At 45.7% G+C, this 24318-nt stretch overlaps 1 protein-coding gene across 1 annotated transcript in view; it reads right to left on the bottom strand.

Moving 5' to 3' along the window:
- SRRD (SRR1 domain containing) overlaps positions 1–24318 on the bottom strand; it is a 101840-nt gene that overhangs the window by 33643 nt on the left and 43879 nt on the right. The window lies entirely within an intron of this gene.

Genomic DNA, 24318 nt, shown 5'->3' with positions numbered 1-24318 from the left:
ACATTTATATCTGCAAACAGAACATATAAAATTATACATGCAAGAAGGGTTTTCCACAGTCAGAGGGTGAGTTTAAAGAGAAATGACCATATGTGAATGTGGTGAACCCAATGTTTTTCACACTTAATAGAAAGGCCGACAAAGCTTTAGGTATTTATTTATTAGTGGTTTTATATAGTACTGTCATTATGTGTGTGCTTTACAGTATAATAGAAACAACGACAGTATTGTCTTAAATTGAAATAATGTAAACAGTATAAACGGGGAACAAGGGTGAGGGGGTGGGTCATAGGCATATAGGTTGCATGGAGGGAATTAAACAGGAAAACATGCAAAACAGTAAGGGGAAACCAATAAAATGCCATATTTTGAGAGAAGAATAAGAGGGGAGGAAGCATATCTGTGTACCCATGCGAGAGTCCAAAAAGTGCAGGCAGTAAGAGATCAACCATGATACAGTTGGGGCTTTTGGGTTAAATGCAGTATAAAGTCTTTAGGTGCTGACAGAAAGATAAGAAGATTGATGTATTCCTCCAGGGTCAGCATTCCACAGATTAGCATAAAAAAGCGCTGCTTACTATGGGCATAGTGTGAAATACTTTCTACACCTACAAGTCTCCCAGTTGGAGTACTTCTTAGTTGTAACAAACAGAAGGTTTTGCTATTGGTGGAGCATTTGTAAGTGTAAAGTTAGGGATATACATGGAAATCTGTAGAACTATGCAAATCGGACCCTGGAACTTGAATATTGCTTGATGTTATTAACCATGAAGCAAATAGTATCCAAATGATAATGGGTTGGCCTAATACAGGAAAACAGGAAAACCAGGTTGTCTACCAATAGTAGAACACTTAACAAGCCAACATTTATAGTTTACAACAGATAACACTGTTTATTTAGACATCCTATTCTATGAACAACGGTATTAGCAATGCAATTATTCAAAATGTTCAGAACCAGAATTAAATACCACATACATGACCAGTAATGAGTGACTTAAAATTGTATCAAAAGGTGATCTTATAAAAAATACATAATATGTACAAACTTTATCTATTACACAAATACTAATAAATCATAAAACAAATTATTTCATTAAAAAGTATAAACATATAAAATAAATACACCTAATCAATATAATTAAATAGGAAATACACTTCCCCAATACATTCCAAATGACACATTTACCATATTCACATAAATCATCCACCAATACAAGTTATTCAGTCTTCTCATCAATCCTTGCATTATCAAGATGGTGGTCAAATTTTCCTAAAATAACAGACTATAGAATAAGGACATTCTCAAAATACTTGAAAATGTTCGAAAAATTTCTAAATTTCTAAACAGTGGTATTTAGAAAAACATTGTCTCAGCCCAGTGTTGACCCACCAGGGAAAACATGTGGTATCCTACTAATTTCAAGACAACCACCAACTTTGCTGGTTAAAGTACAATAGAGTACACCCAAACAGAACAACAAAAATAGCAAAACATTTCCTTATCCTTATTGAGCTGTTCATAGTAAAATATCCTGATATGTTCAGTATTTGCAAAGTAAGCACCAGGCCTTCTTACACCAATTATACCCATTTCCTTTTCAGAACTGGATAGCCTCCCCACAGCTACTGCACCAGTACTGTTCCACTTTAATTTATTGTACTACAATGTATAATATAGTCACATAAACAGCAGGTTTATGCCCTGTGAGCTTTCTGAATTGTCAAGTAAATACCTACTCATTAAGTGTGTGAGCACTTCATTTAGTATAAGGGCGCACGAGGGGGAGTGGGGGTGGGGGGGGGGGCGGGGGAAGCTTGAAAAAGTGTTTGCTACAGTTTGGATGATGTGGGAAAAAGTTGGGTAAAGGATGAGGTCCGAAGGGAAAGTACAAGTGTTGTACAGTGTTTCACATCACATGCGTATAGCTTTGAAGAGAGAAAGTGTAGGAACAGGCCCAGCCTTAATTCTGGGTACTTAACATCTTTGGATAAAGAGAGATATAAATCAGGATTGCTGCTGATGGCGTTTTCATGATCAACATGATAGAACACTATATTGGACCATTTTAAAAAGAATGTTTTTATTACTTTTCATACACATCAGCAAACAACCACCATGTTATTACTTGTATTCAATGCCTTTCATCTCTATTATTCCTGTAATCAGGAGTCTCATGGTCCTTAACATCATAGTACAATACGTTAGTCACGTATGCTCATCAGATTGTTTCTCTATATTCCCACTTCCTTGCAACCCGCCACTGAAGGACATAGACTTGATGATTATTAGCTCCCCGAAGGAAACGTTCTCCATTGGTCAACCAAAATAACAATTAATTAAACCCTCCCTCCTCCCTCCCCACCCTCCACCACCGGTTTGTCTTGACCATCTAAACTGAATACTTTATAAGGCCACCTCCTTCCTAACACTCTATGCAGAGTAATACTGGGACAATTCGCCTGAAATTGTAAGCACATATGCGGTACAATGGTTATATGACGTGTCCATGCCGGGTTTTTCCCATCATCCTCACATACCAGGTATGACCCTAGTCACCCTCTCAAGATCTCGTTGAAGCGGTCTCCTCCTCCTGCGCGCGCAAGGACTGAACCAAGGCCTCCCATGCCCTCGCAGTCTCCAGTGCCTTATCGTTATTAATCTGCTTAGCCTGCTGAAGCCGCACTATACTTTCACTCGCTGCCCACTTAGGTAGCTCTGTTTTCCACCTCCTAAAACTGGGCCCTCCCATCGATTTCCAGTGGTTTGTAATGTCCCTCTTAGCTAACAGCAACTTCAAATCCAAAAACTTGCTTGTTACCTTCGTTTTGGGTGTGTGAAGGAACCAATGTAGTAAACATGTGCCCTTGTCAGCTTCTATTTGTTGTTCCATAACTTCGCAGAGTAGGTCCACCACCTACTCCCAGAACGTTCCCAGTTGGGGACAACCCCACATCATATGTAAGAGCTCTGCTCCCTCTAGTGTACAGCGTGGGCATTGGTCCGTACCCACCCCAAAATATTGCTTAATCTTGGAAGGGGTCCAATATAAAAAAAAATTACCAACTGAAACCTGCAGTTTCCTGTGCTCTTCCACGCCCTCCTGATTTTGTGTGCCCATGTTGTCTCAGGTATCTCTTTGCCCAGGCCCGCCTCCTATTTCCTTTGTAAGTCTCCTAGTGGCTCCTTTCTCTCCTCTACCATGTGTCGGTACAGGCATGTAACCGCTTTGTAGGTCCATGCTGCCATTACTGCATACTGACATACCATCGTCGTCCGAGGTTCTGTTAGCCCTTCCCTCCAGTGCCGCTGTATTGCCATAACTAGGGTGGAGTGTGCTAAAAAATCCCCTCAAGGAAGGTCATATCTATCCTGTAACGCTTGATAGGGTAACAGGACTCCATCCTCATATATATCCCCCAATACCTGTACTCCCAGTGCCTCCCACTCAGCCAGTGCTATCCAGTCTCCCCCATGAGGGAGGGCTGGGCACACGCCCAGAGGTATCTCCAGGGCATAAGAGCAAGTAGCTCCCGTTCTACGCTGACTTTGATTCCAGCATAGTAGCAATGTCCGATCCTTGTTAGTAAGCGTCTTCCGGCATAATTGTTGCTGAAGTACTATAAATGATAACACATGACGTGGTATCCACCGCCCCTCATGGTCAGCAGGGCCCCTGAATTCTAACACAGTTGCTTGGGTAAGCCACTGCAGTTGGGCAGCCAAGTAATAGAGCTCAAAGTCCGGCACTGCTAGCCCTCCCTCGGCTCTCAATCGCATCATCGTATTTAGTGCCACCCGCCTCCTACCAGTCCCCCACAGAAACCCTCCACTCATGGAACAGAGCTGCCAAAAAACAGATCCCGGGACCCATATCGGTAGTGTCCTAAAATAATACAGGAACCGGGGAAGGGCCACCATCTTCAGTAAGGCTACCCGGCCCATCACCGAGAGCGGCATCGTGCTCCAGAGAGCAAAACTACCCTTAAGCCCTCGCACAGCCCTACCTATGTTCCCTTCCAACAGATCGTCTGATGAATGATATATGTTAGTTCCAAGATAAGGTAGGCAGAGGGACTCCCTCGAATACCTCTGACATGGGGCACACCAACTTCTGCTGGAGTCACTGGGAACAAGCACGTCTTTGCCCAGTTCACTCTTAGACCGGAAACCCTGCCAAATTCGCAGAGCAATTCTGTTGCTCCCACCAGCGCTTCCCCAGTATTAGCCAAGAACATAAGCAGGTCGTCAGCATAGAGCGAAATGTACTGCTCGACTACGTGAAGGTCTAATCCAGGATAACTCCGTCTAACATTTGCTGCTAACGGTTCAACTGCCAATGCAAATAACAGAGGAGAAAGCGGGCATCCCTGCCATGTCCCGCATCCCAGCAGGCAGGGGGAGGAAACCACACTCCCCGTCCGAACCCGGGCCGTCACTGAACTGTAAAGAAGTCTGGTCCACCCCATGAACGGGTCACCAAGGCCAAACGCCCGCATAACGTGGCACAGATATGGCGATTCCAGGCTATCGAACACCTTTTTGATATCCACAGAAAAAACCTATTCCTCTCCCATTATTCTAAGTAAGCGTCGCACATTGATGGCCGTGTTCCATTTGCAATATAGCCCGACTGATCTCGGTAAACCAGCTGCACCATAAGGAGCCGGGAGCAAGAATCCGAATCAAGATTTTATAATCTGACGTGAGCATGGATAAAGGATGGTAAGCAGTCGTGTCTGAAGTGTCCTTCCTCGGTTTCAACAATGGGACAATAATCGCCTCTCGCGTGGAGGCAGGTAACTTTCCTGTATCCCTTGCCTCCTTGAATACCGCCAACAGTTTAGGGGCTAATACCTCAATAATAGCTGAATAAAACTCTATGGGTAGCCCATCCGCACCCAGCATTTTATTACGCGCCACGTGCATAACCGCGCTTCGGATTTCCTGCAGTGTGATCTCCTGCCCAAGCAGGTCCGCCTGCGCCTTGTCTAAATGTGGCAATGTGACGTCCGCCAGGAAACTCCCTATGGCGTCCACAGTAACCCTTAATTTGCTCCTATATAACCCGCTATAATAATCCCAAAACAGCCCGTTAATCCCCTGTTGGGTGTAGCCTGGTGTCCCATTCTGAGAGGTCAATGTGAGGATTTGAGTACCCCAAGGTGCTGGATTGGCCAGCCAGGCAAGAAACGTGACAGCCTTATCTCGTTCCGCATGAGCACGTGCCAAATATTTCTTGTAGTCAAAACACCGTAATCTCTCTAACTGCGCCGCCACTCCTTTCGCGTCTAAAACCTCTCCCTGTCCTGCTGAGTTCTCAGGCGGGCCTCTCAGCCGTCCTCAACCGCTGTTACGCCAGCTCAACATATCACAATAATGCTTTCCAAACTCCCACCATTTTAGTGATGCACACCCCCCTCACCACCACTTTAAAGGCATCCCATTCAAGTGCCGTTGACGATGCCGTACCCCCATTGTCAAGGACAGCGTTCTTGAGAGGTATTCACTATGGCCCACTGCAGCGTGTATGTCTGGGGAGCATAAGATTGTGTCTAATCGCACATGGAGATTATGTAGCACGGAAAAAAAGGAATAATCTCACTCCCATGGATGCTGCGCACGCCACGTGTCAACCAGCCCCCATCTTTCCTGCCAGTCCCGTCTGACCTTTAATGATTCTATGTATGGGTAATTTGGCAATGGGGGGGGGGGTGCAACCTATCCAGGTCAATGTCCGTTGTGGTATTAAAATCGCCACCCATGATCACCGAGCCGGTCAGGTATGGTGCCATTTTACCCAATAATTGGGCAAAAAATGCTGCCTGATCTACATTGGGTGCATATACACTACTTAAGGTGACATCCCTCCCATTTAGGGGTCCTGCCACCACTACGAACAGCCCTTCTGGATCCACCAGGTGATGAGTCGGCTGAAAAGGGATCCCCGCTTTAACCCAAATTAGCACTCCCCTGGCGCAAGCTGAATAAGTCGTATAAAACAGTTCCCCTCTCCATCTACGAGAACAGTTCCCGCGGTACGATTCCAGCCAGGCCCACGCCTCCTCCGGGCTATCGCTGAAGTGCATCTTACCATCCAGTATGATTTTGGGATGCGTGGGAAACATCAATGCATATTGCAACCCCTCGTCCCGCAGTTCCTTCTTGACTGCCAGGAAGGAAGTGCGGCGACGCTGTACTTCGAAAGTGTAGTCCGGAAATAACGTTACCATGCCATTTTCCACCTTGTAGGGGTCTGCTGTTTGGGCTCTGTGCAGCAACAGGTCCCTGTCCTTGTACTGTAGCAATCTCGCCACCACCGGTCTAGGTGGCCTACCACGGGCTGGTGGGCGCGTCGGAACTCTATGTGCTCTTTCCAGGGTATAAAACGAAGATAGTCCCTCCGGTGCCACCTCAGTTTTCAGCCAGTCTTCCAAGTAGTCCAGCATATTGGTTCCTTCTACTCCTTCCGTCAGTCCCACCACACGTGTATTATTGCATCGGTTACGACCTTCCGCATCCTCTGCCCTTCGTTCCACCACCTGCAATCTGTTCGCAACATTGCGCATTCTGGCCTCCAGATTCTTTTGAGCCGGTTCCATGACTTCCAGCGCTGCCTCTGTCTGCTTCACTCTATCGGACAACTTGGCATGGTCTGCACGGAGGATGCCTAGCCCAGTTGCCACCTGCGCAATGTCCTGCTGTAAGGCCTTCCTGGTCTCAGTAATGGCTTTCAGTATTTGATCTACCTGTTGGTGCAGCGGGGTCTCTGGGAGTGATTCAGCAGCTTCTTTTTTTCCTTGTTCCAGCGCCGAGTCCTCGGGGTCCGGGGTCGCACCACCTTGTTTCCCTCTTGGCTTCCCCATTGCACAGCTCTGTCGTACACAAGACACTCCAATGGCGTTACTGGATGCCCTCAGACGATCCCTAGCCTCCTAGCGAATCCGCAATACTCAACTCTGGACCCGCGCTATTCACTTGGCGGATCCTTCCCAAGCTGGATAAAGTTGCAATCACACCTCTCCCAGGAAAATATAGTCCTGCTGCCCTCTGGAGTCCCTTCACGTCAAGCAAGGCGGGGGAGCCATCCGTATTTGGCTAGTTCGGGGTGTGCCCCCTCGCAAATGTTCCCTCCGCCGTGGGCCGCTGTATTCTACAACTGAGAAGGGCCAAAGGCAGCCCGGTCAGATACCACCGCACTCTGTCAGAATCACCGTAAATAATAACTTTGCCCCCTTGGCTCTCTGCTCGGCACGTACTTCAGGTTCAGCAGATTTGGAACTCTCGTCACAGGCTAGGCTCAGCATCAACCAATCGCTTCCTTTGTGTGGCCGTTTTACCAAGGCCCTTTACCGCCTCCCCAGCGCACGCTCCCCCATTCACCATTTAAAGCGATGTCATCTTGCCACTTATTTACCAGAACAACGGTTATGGTCACGAGGCCTCCAACACCTCCCATCACCCAGTACCTGATGCCGCACTACAGTGTCCAGGCCCCTAAATGTTCACAAGCCCCAGGAGGGTCTCGGAGCAGTTTTGTCCTCACTTCAATGAGCACCACGGTCCCCCCATGCTCAAACAGCCCTCCGCCTCAGGTCCGTCGCACTCCGCTATCGTGTTGCGATGCCCTGGAGTCAGTGGTATCCTTTGGAATCCACAATCTTCATTAGTGTGCACAACAGGCCATCAGTAGACCAGCCCCATCAATCTGGCCCATCAGCATCAGATTGCAGCCTCTTCGGGTTCCGACCCCCGAGCCCAACCCAGCTGCCCAAATGGCAGATCTCCACACTTCCAGCTGTTCGGTCTACAAGACCCACAGCGACGTTCATCCAAGGGGGACCGTCCCGTACCTCTCCGCAAGTCTCCGCTCTCCAGTTAGTCATTAATCGGGGTAATCTGATGTTTTCCTCTGCCGCTCACCTGTGGCACCTCACAGTCAGGCGGGTCTCCGCGATTCCCACAGCTCAGCGACCTGCACCCCGTGTCGTCAAGGATCTTTCCTATAGCCAGTCAACCGCCATCTCTCACGGCCCGCAGCTCTCCTCCGAGCTCAATGGTTCAGCGCCGTATCAACCTCCCGCTATCCTTCGAATCAAGGATCGCCTTTGCTGGTGTCATGTTAGGGATATCCAGATCGCGAACTCCGCCTCACTTGGCCGTCCGTTAGCCGAAAAAGCACATCAGTTGCCAGCACCTCTGCTCGCGGTTCCCACACTATATTGGACCATTGATGAGTATTGGAAAGAAACAGGAATCCTCCATTAATTCTCTTGTTAGAAGAAGGTCCTATAGAAGTCATCCACTACTGCCGATTCACTAAAGTCTCCTTGTAAGTTGGTATCCCACAAGCACGTAAAAATTGAATTATCTGAAAAGAGTTACTCTGTCCATCTCTATCAGGGTATCATCTCCTTAGAACCAAGTGGCCCACTGAACAATGTCAGCAGTTTTATTCTTTTTCTTTTTTTGGGACCCAACATGATGGCCCTTTTTAACGAATGTCCGGGGAAGAGTCTATACGAGAAAGATAAATGCAACTGACTCCAACAGTTGAGGGTGGGTAAGTGTACTTCACACACATGGAAGCCAAGATGGAGTTATACAATGATAAGAAATAAAGATAGAACATCTGTAAGGGAAAGAGAGAACTAAATCTGTATACAAACCTTCCATCACAAAAAAGAAAGACCACAAGAAACTAAGCAATATTCTTAACCATAGGCAATAAACCAATTCTTAGCTGTGGATTTGGTGACAAACTGGTCCAACTGAAGTATTTCGGGGTTCCCAAGGCCTACACGCTCCGGAGATAACCCACTCACACTCAAGAACTGTTGGCACGGAAACTGTAAAAGGCAAAGAACAAGTTTATTAAGACCCCATGGGGTGGTGGTACACTCAAACAGCACCCTTCGGTAATGCAAGAGGTATCACACCGAACATCGGTGCGACCTCATATTATATACAGTTTTGGGGCAATAAAAGATAGGCGGCACAAGTTAAGACACATTTTCGAGACATATATGGTCATGTTTTGGAATACTGCCAGCTCATTGGAGGGGGCACAACTCCGCTGGTCAGTTTGGTGCACATTCCTGAAGGTTTACGGGTCAGTGGGAGCCGCGCATGTGCGGCTTGACCAGTACTAAAAATAGCCTGTTGCTGGGCAGATAAGCGTGGTCAGTGGAACGGACAACGGACTAAAGGGCACGTCGGCCACGAGGCCGCTCATGATCTAAGATGGCCGCCGTAACATTCAAAATGGCGTTTATCATATATAGCCAAGTTAAGGAGGACAACGTGTAGGTTCAGCTAATCGCTAATGCGAACGGGCCAATTACGACAGACGACCCTTTTAGCGTTTAGCTGAATCTACCTCATAATGAACATAGTCAGGATGTTCGTCCTCGATGTCTATTAACATAATTTGTGTCACCTCTTTGTGTAGCATCATTTTGTCATGGGCAAGAGCTCGCCTCGATGGTAAGCAAGCTGATAGACACATTGAACATAAGGCGGGGCCACATTGAATACACAAGCATATAAATAACATTGCTCCCACAAGTATGCAAAGAATTGTCAACAGTTTCCAGCCCCACGTCGCAATCATGGACCAGAACCATCCTGAAAGTGTCCAAGTCCCATTGTCTGGGTGTATTTCAGCAGCTATTTTATGCAGCTTGGAAATAGCATCATACACAGATGGAGAATTGTCCGGGACGTATACGCAACAGCTGCTTCCGATAATCCTACATGCCCCCCCGCGATCAGCCAAAACAACGTCCAAAACCATTCGATTTTGGAGGGTGACAATTCTGGAAATCTGTAGTTCCTCGGTAATATTCCCCAGGGCAACAGCAGTGTCATTCGCAACAGCCTCGACAACACGTGTCAGTCGTCTAATTTTCCGGCTGTTTAATGCAGCCCCCACAAAGGAGAATAGTCCCAGATTAAAATCCACATACTGTTGTAATGCAGTGTCCGTTTGATCAATGTCCTCTAGGGCAACAGTTCGTTTAACCCTGTTCAAAACGAAATCGTGGTACAATGTGTAATCGTTGTGGTACATTGGAGGGGCAATGAATACAGGAGGTAGCACAAACGATACATAGCACGTGCCCAACCACCCCACTGGAAGCTGATGGTACCCCTTCGTTCCACAGATAAAGTATGTGTTTCGAGATGCAACAAATGAAATGCCATTCGGGCTATCAAACGTGAGAGTAATGTTACATTCACTTTTCCCCACTGCAATCGTGCCCTTGTTTCTAATACATAAATCGGCTTTTGTAGCAATGACATTTATGACATGAGCACTAGATACATTCACATTTCGCTGATTGCTATATACACGTGGAGCAGATACATTGTCAGGCCTGTACTCTTCCCATTCGAAACGTGTGCCCTCAGCCCGGGGAAACCCATCCTTGTCATGGGAACATACTTTATTCAAACGGAAAAGCACCCCCCCTTTGGTTGGCCATCTCATAGTAAAGAGGAGGGTGTACCAGGCGTTGCATGACCCATTGTGCGAAAACGGGAGTGGGATAAGTGGGGTGCCCCCTCTCTTCTGGTGCCCAGGCAACATTCCACACACCCAGCAATTAGAGGTATTGGTCATAATATGCGTGTGGTGAAGAATCTGAATGAAGCTGTTATTTAAGTACGTTTGGCGATGGCGCTCTTCATGGAAAGGCAATGTAAAATGAAAGTGTTCAGACGGTGCCGGGGTAGTCGGCAGCAAATGTTCACGTACAGGCACCACAAGTTCGACTACCCAGGCTATAACAGCTATCACCACAATGGTCAAGACAAAGAGAAAGGCACCCAATATTTTCTTATCACGAGATGCCGTTGGTGCCATGGTTCAAGAAAGTTCGTGCAAAGTCTCAAGTGGCACAAATTGTTCACAAATTGTTCACAAATTGTCTCAGATACACGTGTGTGTATACCTAAAAAAAAAAAATGCGGTGCTGAACTCCGAGGTAGCCGTTGTTTTCTTCTCCGGGCCAAGACGGGTGTCGCTACTCTGGCAGAACTGATCCCCCCCCCTTGGAATTCCCGGTTTCCGTTTCACAAACCTGGAGCGGTAACCAACCAGTCATAAAAAGGAACAAAAAATCTTCTTATCGTGGACGTAGATCGTAACGCTCTCTTCCTGTAGCAGATTGGTCCGGGAAGGCTCCCTCCACTTCGGCCGACGTCACAGCTGGGCTCTTTTCTTTTTCCAAGATCTCCTTATAATCAGTCAACACAGCAGGAGTCACCAGATCCGGAGAGACACAGCGACAATGTGTCGAATGCACCCACCGCTTCCTGTTCGTCACTCGTACTGCGGTGCGGGTCGCCAGGAGGACCTGCTCGGGGCCCTTCCACCTGGGCTCCAAACTGCTTGCTCTTTCAAACGAACGGACCATTACATGGTCCCCAGGACGAAGATCGTGGCCCTCTCCAGTGGAGTTATCAGGGAGCGCTTCTCGAACCGGTTGATGAATAGAGAGCAAATCATTTGTTAATCGTGCCAAATAATCATTCATCATAACACAAGGCACATCATGTATTAATCGCGGCTTGGGCACCCCCCAGATATTCATAGGGCGGCCAAACACCACCTCATAGGGCGTAAGGCCAGTTCGTGAGTGGGGTACTGATCTAAGAGATAGTAGTGCTAGCGGCAACGCATCTGGCCACTTCAACGATGTAGACGCCACAATTTTGGCCAGCTTAAGCTTCAACGTGGCATTGTACCGCTCGACCAAACCTGCTGACTGAGGGTGGAATACAGCGTGGAACTTTTGCTGAATCTCTAACCCCTTCAGTACATATTCCACAAACTTTCCAACAAAATGGGGCCCATTATCGCTCCACAAAAATTTGCAAATTCCAAAGCGAGGAAAAAATTCCTTAAGCAACACCTTAGCTGTTGTCAAAGCCGTATTGTCTTTCGTGGGGTAGGCCTCAACCCATTTGCTAAAAGCACACACCACCACTAAGACGTACTTCAGGTTATTGCAGCGCTCGAGTTGGATGTAATCCATTTGAAGCACTTCAAACGGTGCAGAAGGTGGAACGAACCCTCCTTTCGGAGTATGGGTCCCCTTCCCAGGATTGTGTTGCAAACACACCAGGCAGGTCTGCACTACTCTCTTTGCAGTATTCGCAATCTCAGGATGTTCCCAAACTCGTGTTAAAAGACGAGTGATTGCCAGAGTTCCGACATGGGCCAGTCCATGAGTCATCTGGACCATCGCCTGTAAGTAAGCCGCAGGCAATTTCCACTTCTCCATGTCTTTGCTTCTCCAACAACCTTCGTCATCTAGTACCCCATCTGCTGCCCAAGCCGCAAGTTCAGATTCTGTAGCCGATTTTTGAATATCCCGTATCTCTGCTCTAGCATCACTCCATCTCTCAGCCTGTGATTGTACCACGTACATAGGGGAGCTAGTTCGGGACATAGCCGTCTGCCTTGCTATGCTGTCTGCAAAGGCATTTCCTTGACCCACTTTATCCGTAATCTTCTTATGGGCACTGCACTTCACTATCGCTACTTTTTTAGGACTGAGCAACGCATTCAGGAGATCACGCACTAGCTCTCCGTGCATAATGTGCTCCCCGTGTGATGTCAGGAACCCGCGTTCCCTCCAGAGAAGCCCGAAGTCATGGGCCACTCCAAAGGCATACCGGCTGTCCGTGTATATGTTCACACATAGGCCAGCACTCAATTCGCAGGCTCTTGTTAAAGCTATCAGCTCTGCTGCCTGAGCGGATTTTTGTGGTATTCTAGCTGATTCGACCACCGTTTTAAGAGTCGTGATCGCATATGCTGCGGAAGTCGTACCATCTGGCAGCCTCAAACACGATCCATCAACCCACAGTTCCCCATCCACATCTGGAAGTGGCACATCCTGTAAATCGACACGACCCTTTGTCTGTTCCTCAGTCAGGAAAACACAATCATGATGTTTTTCTTCCTGACCCTCCTCGGCCGGATAGGGCAATAAGGTGGCAGGGTTCAAAGTAGCGCATCTTTTCAATGTTATGTGTGGCGCTAAGAGTGTCAACTCGTATCCTGTAAGTCGTGCACTCGTGAGGTATTGGGTCTTTGTTTGGTTTAACAGGGCATCTACTGCATGAGGAACTAACACCAACAATTTGTGTGATAACACTATGCCCTCACTCTGTCGTATGGCTACTGCTGTTGCCGCTACCGCTCGAAAACACCCAGGCAGCCCTCGTGCTACAGGATCCAAAATGACAGAGAAGTATGCACATGGTCTCTGCTTATCCCCGTGTAACTGCACTAACACTGACAACGCACACCCGTCATTCTCGTGCACGTACAATGTGAAAAGTTTTGTGTAGTCTGGTGTCCCTAACACGGGTGCGGAACAAAGGGCCTGCCTCAACTGTTCAAAAGCTCTCTGACATTCATCTGTCCACTCAAGAGGCATCGGTGTGGCTTTGGACAGTAATGCTAGCAAAGGTTTTATAATATGTGAAAAACCCATGATCCATTGCCTACAAAAGGACGTCAACCCTATGAAGGCACGCACATCTCTCTGCGTGCGGGGGACTGGTGTGTCTAAAATTGCTTGAATTCGATCAGATGTTAATGCACGCCCCTCCTTAGACAACAGATGACCGAGGTAGGTCACCTGGGGTCTACAGTATGGAAGCTTTTTCTTGGAAACCTTGTGATTGTTTTGTGCCAAAAAGGAAAGCAACGCAAGCGTACTCTGTTCACATTGTGCATAGGAGTCGGCGGCAAGCAGAAGGTCATCCACGTACTGGATGAGCGCAACGCCAGACTGCAATTTAAAGGAATCTAGTTGTCTTTTCAAAGCCTGGCTGTAGATGCTAGGGCTTTCAGTATATCCTTGGGGAACACGACAAAATCTATACGATTTATTATTGAGCGTAAAACCAAACAGATATCTACTATCTGGGTGAACAGGGATGGAAAAGAACGCATTCTTTAAGTCAATAACGCTAAAAGTGGTGGCCGTCGGTGGAACCAAAGTAAGCAAAGTCGTGATATCGGACACCACTGGGTATTGGGGAATGACAATTTTGTTTATTTCACGCAAATCAATAATAAATCGGTAGATCTTGCCATCTGAGTCTCTCTTAAGAATCGGTAGAATAGGGCTGTTACAAACATTATAAGGGACCTCCTCCACCACCCCTGCAGAAATCAAATCCTGAACAATATGTGTCAGTGCAATTTCACCTTCCTTCGAGATCTTATACTGTGGCACTCGTGGTAGAGGGGCCCCCTCTTTAACAGTAATGTGTATTAGTGGAATGCGCATCTCTCCCACATCCGTATCTGATGTCGCCCACAACGTGTGCGGCAGAGAGGCCAAAGCAGGGATGTCTAGAATGGCATAAAATCTGTCAGGGTCAGGGCAATCATCAGGGTCAGGGTAGTTGTCGTTCAGAATAACCCGCACTCCCTCTGGAGCGCAGCGTATTGTTGCTCGGAAATATTTAAGCAAATCAATGCCCAGGATATTGTCTGGGGTATGGGGTGATAACAAAAATTGCCCAAAACTAAAGTATTTGTCAATGCATAGTGCAAGGGGCTTGGACAATGGGCTGGGGGAGGGTGTGCCATCAAACCCTACACACGTAATCATTTCGCCAGACAGGGGAGCCCTCGGAACCAAGTTTTTCGACAGAGCGCTACGAGTAGCTCCTGTGTCGACTAGAAATTGATCAGTAGAACCCAAAATACCCGCTGTTACATATGGACCTTGCTGATCTACCGGCACTTCAACTGATTCCTTACCCCATCCTACGCAATCCTATGCATGCACATAATCCTGATGTTCCACATTCTCTCCTTCGGAAATCTGATATTGATTCCGTCTATCAAACGTATTTCGTTCGTCCTGGCCACGGCCCCTCTCCTCAACCTGTCTACGATCACCTCTGCCACCTCTCGTTCCAGCATAACCTCCTTTTGACCTTCCACTGCCTCGACCACGCTGACTACGCTGTTCACGAAGTACCGAACAATCTTCGGCCCAATGCCCAAACTCCTTACAATAGGCACACTGATCCTCCGCAATATCCGTACGACCATACGATGCGTTTCCTCCACCTCGTCTACCTCTATCATTCCCTCTACCCTGTGTTCCCCGAACCTGCGCCAACATCACCTTCGTTTTCAATTCCTTCGCCTTTTTCTCTACACTTTCTTTAGCCTCCACTTCCTGCCGCTCATAATACTGAGCCATAGTTAACAAGGACGCAGGGGTCGCCGTGGCCCAGGAACTTTCACTCGACTTCAATCGCTTTGCAATCTCTGGTAGGAGATTAGCTACATACTTATCTACAAACAAATGCCGACCCGTATCGTCTGTTAAAGATTGACCACTGTAATCATGAAAGGCCTCCTCGAAGCGCGTAAAGAAATCTGAAACCGTTTCATCGGGTTTCTGTTTGCACGATGTTAACATAGTCCAATCAATCTTTTTGGAGGGAACAAGCGTTTTTAATTTATGCAAGATAGCTGCCGGGAGATCTAGGATTAGCTGACAAGGCTTACATGCTGGTTCCCTATCTAAATCTGCAGCATTTATTTCTTTCCATGTCCCCCCCAATATCGTTTCATCATTACTTTTACGAATCTGCCGCCACATATCAGGTGGTAATATCAACCCAAAAAACAAATCTATGTCCACGAGAGTCATCACACAAGACGATATAGCCCCCTCCACCCCTTCATAAAATGCCGCTGGATTCTTCCGAAGATCAGGTAAAGAATTTTTCAATGCCATGACATCTGCTCTATTCCATGGTGTGTAAACCCAATTATACACAAAATACCCTTTCGCATCCTTTGACAATTTATCCTCATCCGTACCTTCCCCCCTCGGCGGAACATACAAAGGCGCAGCTTCACGCATAGGCATAACATGCAACGCAGAACTCTTATCTGAACCACGGAGAGAACACTCTCTGGCCTGCCCATCATGCTCCAATTCAGACTCCTTTTGTTTCCTTTTCCGCTCCTCCCGCAATCGAGTTGTCTCATCCCGCAGCTTGATCAATTGCGCAAACAGGTCATCGACATCTGAAAGATCAAAATCACCTTTAGTCAAATTTTCACGATACACTGACAACACTTTGGGCTCTAACGTATCAGAAAGGTCACGATATGCGCCTACAACCTCATCAGCCAAGGAAGACAAAAAATACATCAATTCAAGATCCGTCCACCCTGTTTTTTCTGATATCAATTGATCCTGAGTAACACTACGCTTATTCACTTTGCGAGCCCAACTACGTAGATGAGAGGACCTCTCCGCAGTAAACCTGAGAGCAGATACCCCCTTCTTGCCCGACTTATCCTGTCCGCCATCATCGGAATCCACAGCTGGAGCCGTCGGCGTAACGTACGGAGGCGGTGACCGATCTAACAAAGAAAAATCATCAATTTCATTATTAAGGACAGGATAAAGCGGTCGGCGAATAGGAAATTGACCAGTCGTTTGCAAATTACGTTCCCGCTCCTCCCTTTCTTTCTTCTCCTGAGCCTCCTTTTCCTCAAGCTGTAAAGCTTTATCCCGAGCAGCCTTGCGCTGCTCTTTGTCCGCCAAGGCAATCTCACGCTTCATTCGCTCACGCGCCGCTTTCTCCCACATTCGCACGCAATCAAACATATTTTGTCTAGACCTGCGTTGAAACATACATTGCTCTACAAATTGTATTTTGCTCAAATCGTACGACCCGTGTAGGGGCCATTGCAATTCAGGATCGGCCTTGGTGTATTTATGCCATAATTTACTGTACATAATAGGGGGAAGGCCAAACTTTATGTACATGTCCCTATTTGGGGTTCCCTCTGGGGGAGCCGGCTGTGATTCCGCTAACCTAATTGAGGTACCTTCACCTAAACAACACATTCCTCGGAGTGTGCTGAAAACAGGCATGTTCAAAAAGTATCACGAAAGCGTGACACCGGACAAAATGGCACTTACAGTTCTCCACACGATTGTGCCGCTCAAAGGAAAAAATAAAGTTAGAGAAACATCTCTACATGCCTGCCTATGTGAAGTGCACTACACATATAAGTTCAAAGATCACAAATTCACAATGTTAGCTAACTCAAATCAAAGTTCATAGAACTCGGCAAGCGTCCGAAGACTACCTTACCGAACACAAATCGCAGAACTTCAGTAAGCGTCCGAAGACTACCTTACCGAACACAAAGCTTACCAAATTCCCAACTGTCCAGATTCCAACTGCCAAGGTCTTGTAAGCCAAATCAGCCAAACGGCACTTTCTCAATGATGGAGACACTTCAAAGACTCAGTCGGAGACCGGCGCCACCTGGAAGGTCAGATCGGAAGGAAAGGAAAAAACACCGTGGCAGCCAAGACTCGGGTCACTCGTGGCAGCGCGCGCCCATGGCGGGTTTCCAAGCCTTCGTCACGACCTCTCCTTCGGGCATCCGAGTCGCCGATGAGTCCCTTCGTGGTCGCCAATTGAAGTATTTCGGGGTTCCCAAGGCCTACACGCTCCGGAGATAACCCACTCACACTCAAGAACTGTTGGCACGGAAACTGTAAAAGGCAAAGAACAAGTTTATTAAGACCCCATGGGGTGGTGGTACACTCAAACAGCACCCTTCGTTAATATAAGAGGTATCACACCGAACATCGGTGCGACCTCATATTATATACAGTTTTGGGGCAATAAAAGATAGGCGGCACAAGTTAAGACACATTTTCGAGACATATATGGTCATGTTTTGGAATACTGCCAGCTCATTGGAGGGGGCACAACTCCGCTGGTCAGTTTGGTGCACATTCCTGAAGGTTTACGGGTCAGTGGGAGCCGCGCATGTGCGGCTTGACCAGTACTAAAAATAGCCTGTTGCTGGGCAGATAAGCGTGGTCAGTGGAACGGACAACGGACTAAAGGGCACGTCGGCCACGAGGCCGCTCATGATCTAAGATGGCCGCCGTAACATTCAAAATGGCGTTTATCATATATAGCCAAGTTAAGGAGGACAACGTGTAGGTTCAGCTAATCGCTAATGCGAACGGGCCAATTACGACACAACAATCATCCAAAAGATTGAAAACATATACATTGAGGAAACAATGTAACAGAATACACTTGAAACACCACTTTATACTTCCTTCTTCTTTAGAGAAGTCTTAGTCCTTTTTTATAATGGTAGGAATATGCTAATTTACTACCTGCTGGCATGAAATCGGGATCTTCTGATGCACCTTGCCAAACTTTGGAATTAAGATCTCTATCCTTTACAAAATATGTCACACACTTGGTCAAGGCTTTACTCACGCAGGCCAAAGTAGTAGTGGTCCCCACAGAGCTAGAAAGTCAAATTGATGTGAGTGATGTTAACAACTATTGCCCCAATACTGATGATCCAGACCCTAGTCAACTTGAGATCTTGCCAGGTTATGGGATACAAACATGCTAATAATACCTATCGGTGAACCAAGAACAACGGCTGACTAGGGCAAAGCAACAGGAGTCACTTTTCTGGACTTTGCTGCAATTCAAAACTGTAGACTATCCCATTGTGATTATGAGACTGATTGACATTGACTTCTCAGACACTGAATTGAAGTGGTGCAATTTTCTTTAGAAGTTTAAATGTAAATTTTCTCTTTTGCCCATCTCAGATTAAGAGCACTTAAGTCCTTTGTGGGTTCTTCCCCATCTTCCATGCTGCTCAACATTTACATGCTTTTTTAATAAAACGAAGCAAATCATTTGATTGTTTTGTCTTATCTAATGCTGACGACACTGAGATATTTGTGTAGTTAGAGAATGTTTGCTGACCATCCAAAAGTCGATGTGTCACAACTTACTGAAACTGAATGTCAGTACAATTTAGCTTATCATTTTTAGGAACAGAAAATCAAGATGGTAGACAATCTTTATTCTTGTAGTACGGGAGAGCTACTCACTCGTGCATATGAAATAAAATCAACAGTTCAAATTTCCCTGTACATACTGCATTTTGTTTTAGAAGATGTTTCATTCCCTACCAAATGGATTTTACGCAAATGTAGTTTTTTTTGCATTAATATACTTGTTTGCTTATTGAAACAGTTTATATCGCAGGCTGCCCACATATCCCATTACTAATATACAATAATCTTTGCATTACACGCAGTTGACAGCAAACACAGATTTGACTATGTGTCTACAGACTGAGCAGCGATTTCTGTTTTGTGTATTAAAACGTTTTGCTTATCTCAGTGATTCTTGCTCGCTCAAGACTTTTTCCCCTTTGCCTCCCTTGTTTTAAGTAAGAAAGTAATGAAGAATGCTCGCTAAAGATTACAGTAGCCAAACTCCGGAAACAACTTTGTTGTATCAATAAGAATGTGACTTTGAAAAAAACTTTTCGGTTTTGTTTGTTCCCAAATTAACTGACCATCAATGTCAGTATTGTGACCCAGCTAACAGGTCCTTCTCTTCCCTACTGTCACAAATTCTCAGTGATTAGTACTTGATGATTGTATATTCTACTATATAAACAGGAAAATCTAAAAATGTAAGTATATTAAACACAAAACATGTATTTATAAGAACGATTTGAAGTACCGGTAAGTAACTTGTTCTGCTGGATGCCCTAACTACAGATTCCTCACCCAATAAATAGATACCAAAGCAGTAACTCCCCCTGTGGTGGTTGTTTCAGCTGTCATCTGGAGAAGGTTCACGACTTTGAGGCAAGCCTGACTTTAGCAACCAGTCGTCGAGGTATGGGAAGACTGGTATTTCCAACTTCCTCAAATGGGCAGCAACTACCATCACTTTTGTAAACACTTGATGAGTGCTGGCGAAACCAGAGGTGAGCATGGAGAACAGGAAGTGCTTGTGGCCTACCTGAAAGAGCAGGTAGTGTCTGTGGGATTGGGGGACAGGGATCTGGAAACTGGTATCCTGCAAATCCAATGTTACCATCTGGTCACCAGGATCCAGGACAGACAGAACTTGGGACAAGGTGAGCATCTTGAACTTGCTCTTCATGAAGATGTTGTTCAGGCACAGAAGTTCTGGAATCGGTTATGTCCTCTGTCCTTTTGGCATCACAACGTAGCAGAAGTAGCAGCCTGTCCAGATCTCGGATCCCAGCACCCCTCTCTATGGCTCTCTTCTCAATCTTCTCCAAGAGAGCATGAATTTCTTGCCTGAGAAAGAACAAGTGGTCCTCTGGAAGCCGTTGCATAGAAAGGTGAGGGCATAACCACACTGCAAGATAGTCAGGGCTTCACTGATGGTAGCAGTGGTTCTGTAGAGGTCTGCCCTGTCTGCAGTACCTCTGTAAGCACATTTGTTTTCATTTCCCCTGAGGAAAGTTGGAGATCAATTATTCCCACTGCTCTTCTAAACACCAAGCTGGTTACTTTATAGAGGGCAATACATAGAGAGCCTTAGGGGAGGTAAGGACTATACCTGGGCACTCTTGATGCACGGCAGTGCGTAAGTGGGTAAATGTTCAAGTATACTGCAGGAGTTATCAATGAGTTGTTTATTGGTGTACTCCAAATTGGTGATCAAAACAGTCTCATCTTAGCATATTTCATCATATGTTAATAACGTTTTGTTGTGAACATTGTCATTTCAATCAAATATATATTCCAATTCATAATTCCATGACAGGTTAAAGCCCCGATGCATTTCGTGCTAAACAGCACTTCTTCAGGGGGAATGTGTCTAAGAAAAATAGATAACAACAATCGATGCAGAAAGCTGATAACTAAGAGCGTTATAAAGATACAGGGTTTAAGTGAGGGGAACGCTTGAATAGAAAGAATAAAAAGAATAAAAGGTGCCCGTGAATTTCTGAAAGTAAATACAAGTCAGCAAAGAACAGATGTGTACCCGTGACTACGGGGAAACGATCAGAAAAAGAACAACGGTAAGATTCAAGATGTGCATTGATTTATACTTTATAGAGGGGCCAGGTGAGGAATTAAGTCCCGTATCTGGAGGGGCGTCTGGGTCATTGCACTTCGGGAGGTTCAGAACCACATTCTCAACATCATATAGGTGAGATTCCACATTGCCTTTGTGTCTGTCCTGTGGCTCCGGGTCTGAAAAACTATGTAGCAACAGAAGTGTGCAAGAATCAGAATGCTGTGGGATTGGTCAAGGTGGGTGCGTCTTCGATAGAGGTCGTGGTGGATTCGCTTTTGTGTCTTAAAGGACTACTGGTTCAGCCTCCGGCAACATCAATGCATGCATGATTGTTGCTGCTGGGGTATGAGTTGGAGTAGGCATCAGTCCTGAAGCTGGACTGGACCCTGGTAAGAGGTCGAGAGGCAAAGTTGGAGTTTGGGATGGATTTGTCAGCAATATCCCAATTGGAGGCATCCTTGGATCCATGGGCTCTGAAGGCGCACCAGCGTAATCGGGAAATATAGCGAAAATTCAAAGCCCTGCCTGTCTGAAAGCCTAAATTTGCTGAGCCGTCACCGATGGACCTGGGAAATCGGGCTGGATCGGGACTAATGAAGGAGTCCGTTTTGCGGTGGGTGAGATCTTGAGGTCCCCTGACATCCATGCAACATCTCCTAATGGGACTTGTGGGTAGAAGGGGAGCTAGGTTTCGTCTTTTTTTACTTACCTTGTCTCCAGGGACAAACTATGGGAGGCCCTAAACCAGAACAGTATTCTCATTGATCTTCTGTCTATTTTAATGCTTTTGCATCAGCACACATATGCTCAAGTACTCAGGGGTAAACATGGTGAGTTAACTAAACTTATTGAGATACACAAGGGCATAGAGCAGGGTTATGTCTTTGCCCCTACTTTGTTTTCCCGCTACCTTAGTGACATTGCTGCCCTACTTGAAGATTGCCGGTGCGATGCCCCACCCAAAGATTGTGGGCCGGAGGATTCCACTGCTTCTTCTTGGAGAGGATGCCCAGTTAGGGTCGAAGATGCCAGCTCACCTTCAGTCCTTGGTGGACAGATCTGCAGTGTTTTGTGCCACACAAGGACTGGACATAAATCATGCAAAAAAAAAACAACTCATGACTATTACCCCCACAAAATATAATGAGATGTTATTACGCTTGATGGTATCACCTTGGAGAGGGTTTCATCCTTTGATTACCTTCGTATTAAATTGACTAGGACCATGAGTTTGCCCTCGCAAATTGACAAAACTACTTTGAATTTAGCCCTGGGCTGACTTGTGGGGTGTTAAATGGTAGACCTGATGTCACTTCCAAAGAGAAATGGAACAGTTGCAGAGCCACACAACACCACCCACTGACGCATCAGGGATAGGCTGAGAAAAATCTCCACATCCATTCTAAAGTTAGAAGTATCCATCAGAAAAAAGCATTTAAGAAACAAAATAAATGTAATCTATCAAAACTTAAAAATTCTCAACCCTGGGCAAAAATGGTTGCTCCTGAGGGGTAAAATAGCTCAGCTTTGTGCAAACATTTCTCCCAAAAAACTTCAAACAATGTAGGCCTTTGGTAGAGGCAAATCAAAACATTTATGTGAAGTGGGCACTCAGGCAGCTACCGACTGTCTGTGGTAAATCCTTATAATCTATTCAGAAATAATTTAAAAAGGACTGACCCCAAAACAATTCGATAAACTGTAACATTTGGAAAAACGTTTTAGGGCTCATGTGTAAAGCTTTCAGCAGGCTACAGGTCCAGTCCGCACAGCGATGCAGAAGAGGAAATAGAAGCCTTCAGAAACAAGCATTTGCAATGCAATAGGTCTCGCATTATTTAAGTTTGAGCTATTATTATTGTAAATGGCAATGTTTTTTGCTTTATGCTATAGTTTTCTTATGTACATAAAAAGCTACATATAAAGTATTTGTTGTTAAAATTATTTATGCAGTATTTAAATTTGTTTGCATAAAAGAATTTTTTTTTGCAGTAGTTACATTTTGTTTTTATAAAAAGGGACATATAAAATATGTTGCATATTGACATATAATGATGCAGCCCACCTATGACTTATGCAGCAGCAAAATGGCGTCTTCTGCATGATTATAGCCCCTCCCCTCCACATAATTCATCACTTGCCAAATAATGTATCACTTGCCACATAATTCATCGCTTGCCACATAATTTATCACTTGCCACATAATTCATGACACATAATTTATCACTTGCCACATAATGTATCACTTGCCACATAATTCATCGCTTGCCACATAATGTATCACTTGCCACATAATTCATCGCTTGCCACATAATGTATCACTTGCCACATAATTCATCGCTTGCCACATAATGTATCACTTGCCACATAATTCATCGCTTGCCACATAATGTATCACTTGCCACATAATTCATCGCTTGCCACATAATGTATCACTTGCCACATAATTCATGACACATAATTTATCACTTGCCACATAATTTATCACTAGCAAAATAATGTATCACTTGCCACATAATGTATCACTTGCCACATAATTCATCGCTTGCCACATAATTTATCACTTGCCACATAATTCATGACACATAACCAGAAAATGCATAGAGAAAGATTGCTCGTTTAAAAAATACCATAGGCATGCCACGTCTCCATAACCTAATTATGTATCTACCACCTTTTAAGCTGTGTGCCAAGTTCAGCAATTGCACTTCACACTGCTACGTGATAAAGGACCAGTGCACTTTTACACTTCAGTTATCAGTAATCATAGTGCACGGAGTATGCGTTATGCCTCAATGTTCCAACAGTTGCAGAACCTACATAGCACTGACTACTTGATTATATATATATATATATATATATATATATATATATATAATATATATATTTGTATTTATTTAGTTTTCTCTCTCTCGAGGACACTGCATGGCACACTGAGCAAGTGCTACAGTGGATATTCTGCACTGCACTCGTCTCTTTAATGCATTACAAAGCATTCTCTTATGCAGCCCGTTCCCACATGCTTCTGTCTCAGACCATTCTTAGGCAAAGCACCGCACCCCTAAGCTTTTGCGTATCCTAAGTGTGTGTAAATTGGGGGTCCTTTGAGGGGGAGCCTATTGAACTCAATTGAAGCATTTTTGGAAGGCGAGGAGGTTCCTCTGTGACCCTGTTGAAGTCCAAGGAAGGCATTGCTCGTTTGGAAGGTGAAGATGGCTACAAAATCTGTCTTACCTCTCAGCACCCCCCAGTCCCGCCCCTCCTCATTCAGAGGTTGGGTACCGTACATCGGTGTGTTCGATCATGATTGTGAATTGTGGAGTAGCTCCATCGTCACTGAAGCCTAGCAGGAGTGGTGTGGGGCATCAGCTGCTAGCCTGCTACAATTTGGTATG

This window comes from Lissotriton vulgaris, chromosome 11 (assembly GCF_964263255.1).
Source record: "Lissotriton vulgaris chromosome 11, aLisVul1.2, whole genome shotgun sequence".
Classification (NCBI taxonomy): domain Eukaryota; kingdom Metazoa; phylum Chordata; class Amphibia; order Caudata; family Salamandridae; genus Lissotriton; species Lissotriton vulgaris.
The sequence above is the reverse complement of the archived record's forward strand: the minus strand, read 5'-3'. Positions and strand labels throughout refer to the sequence as shown.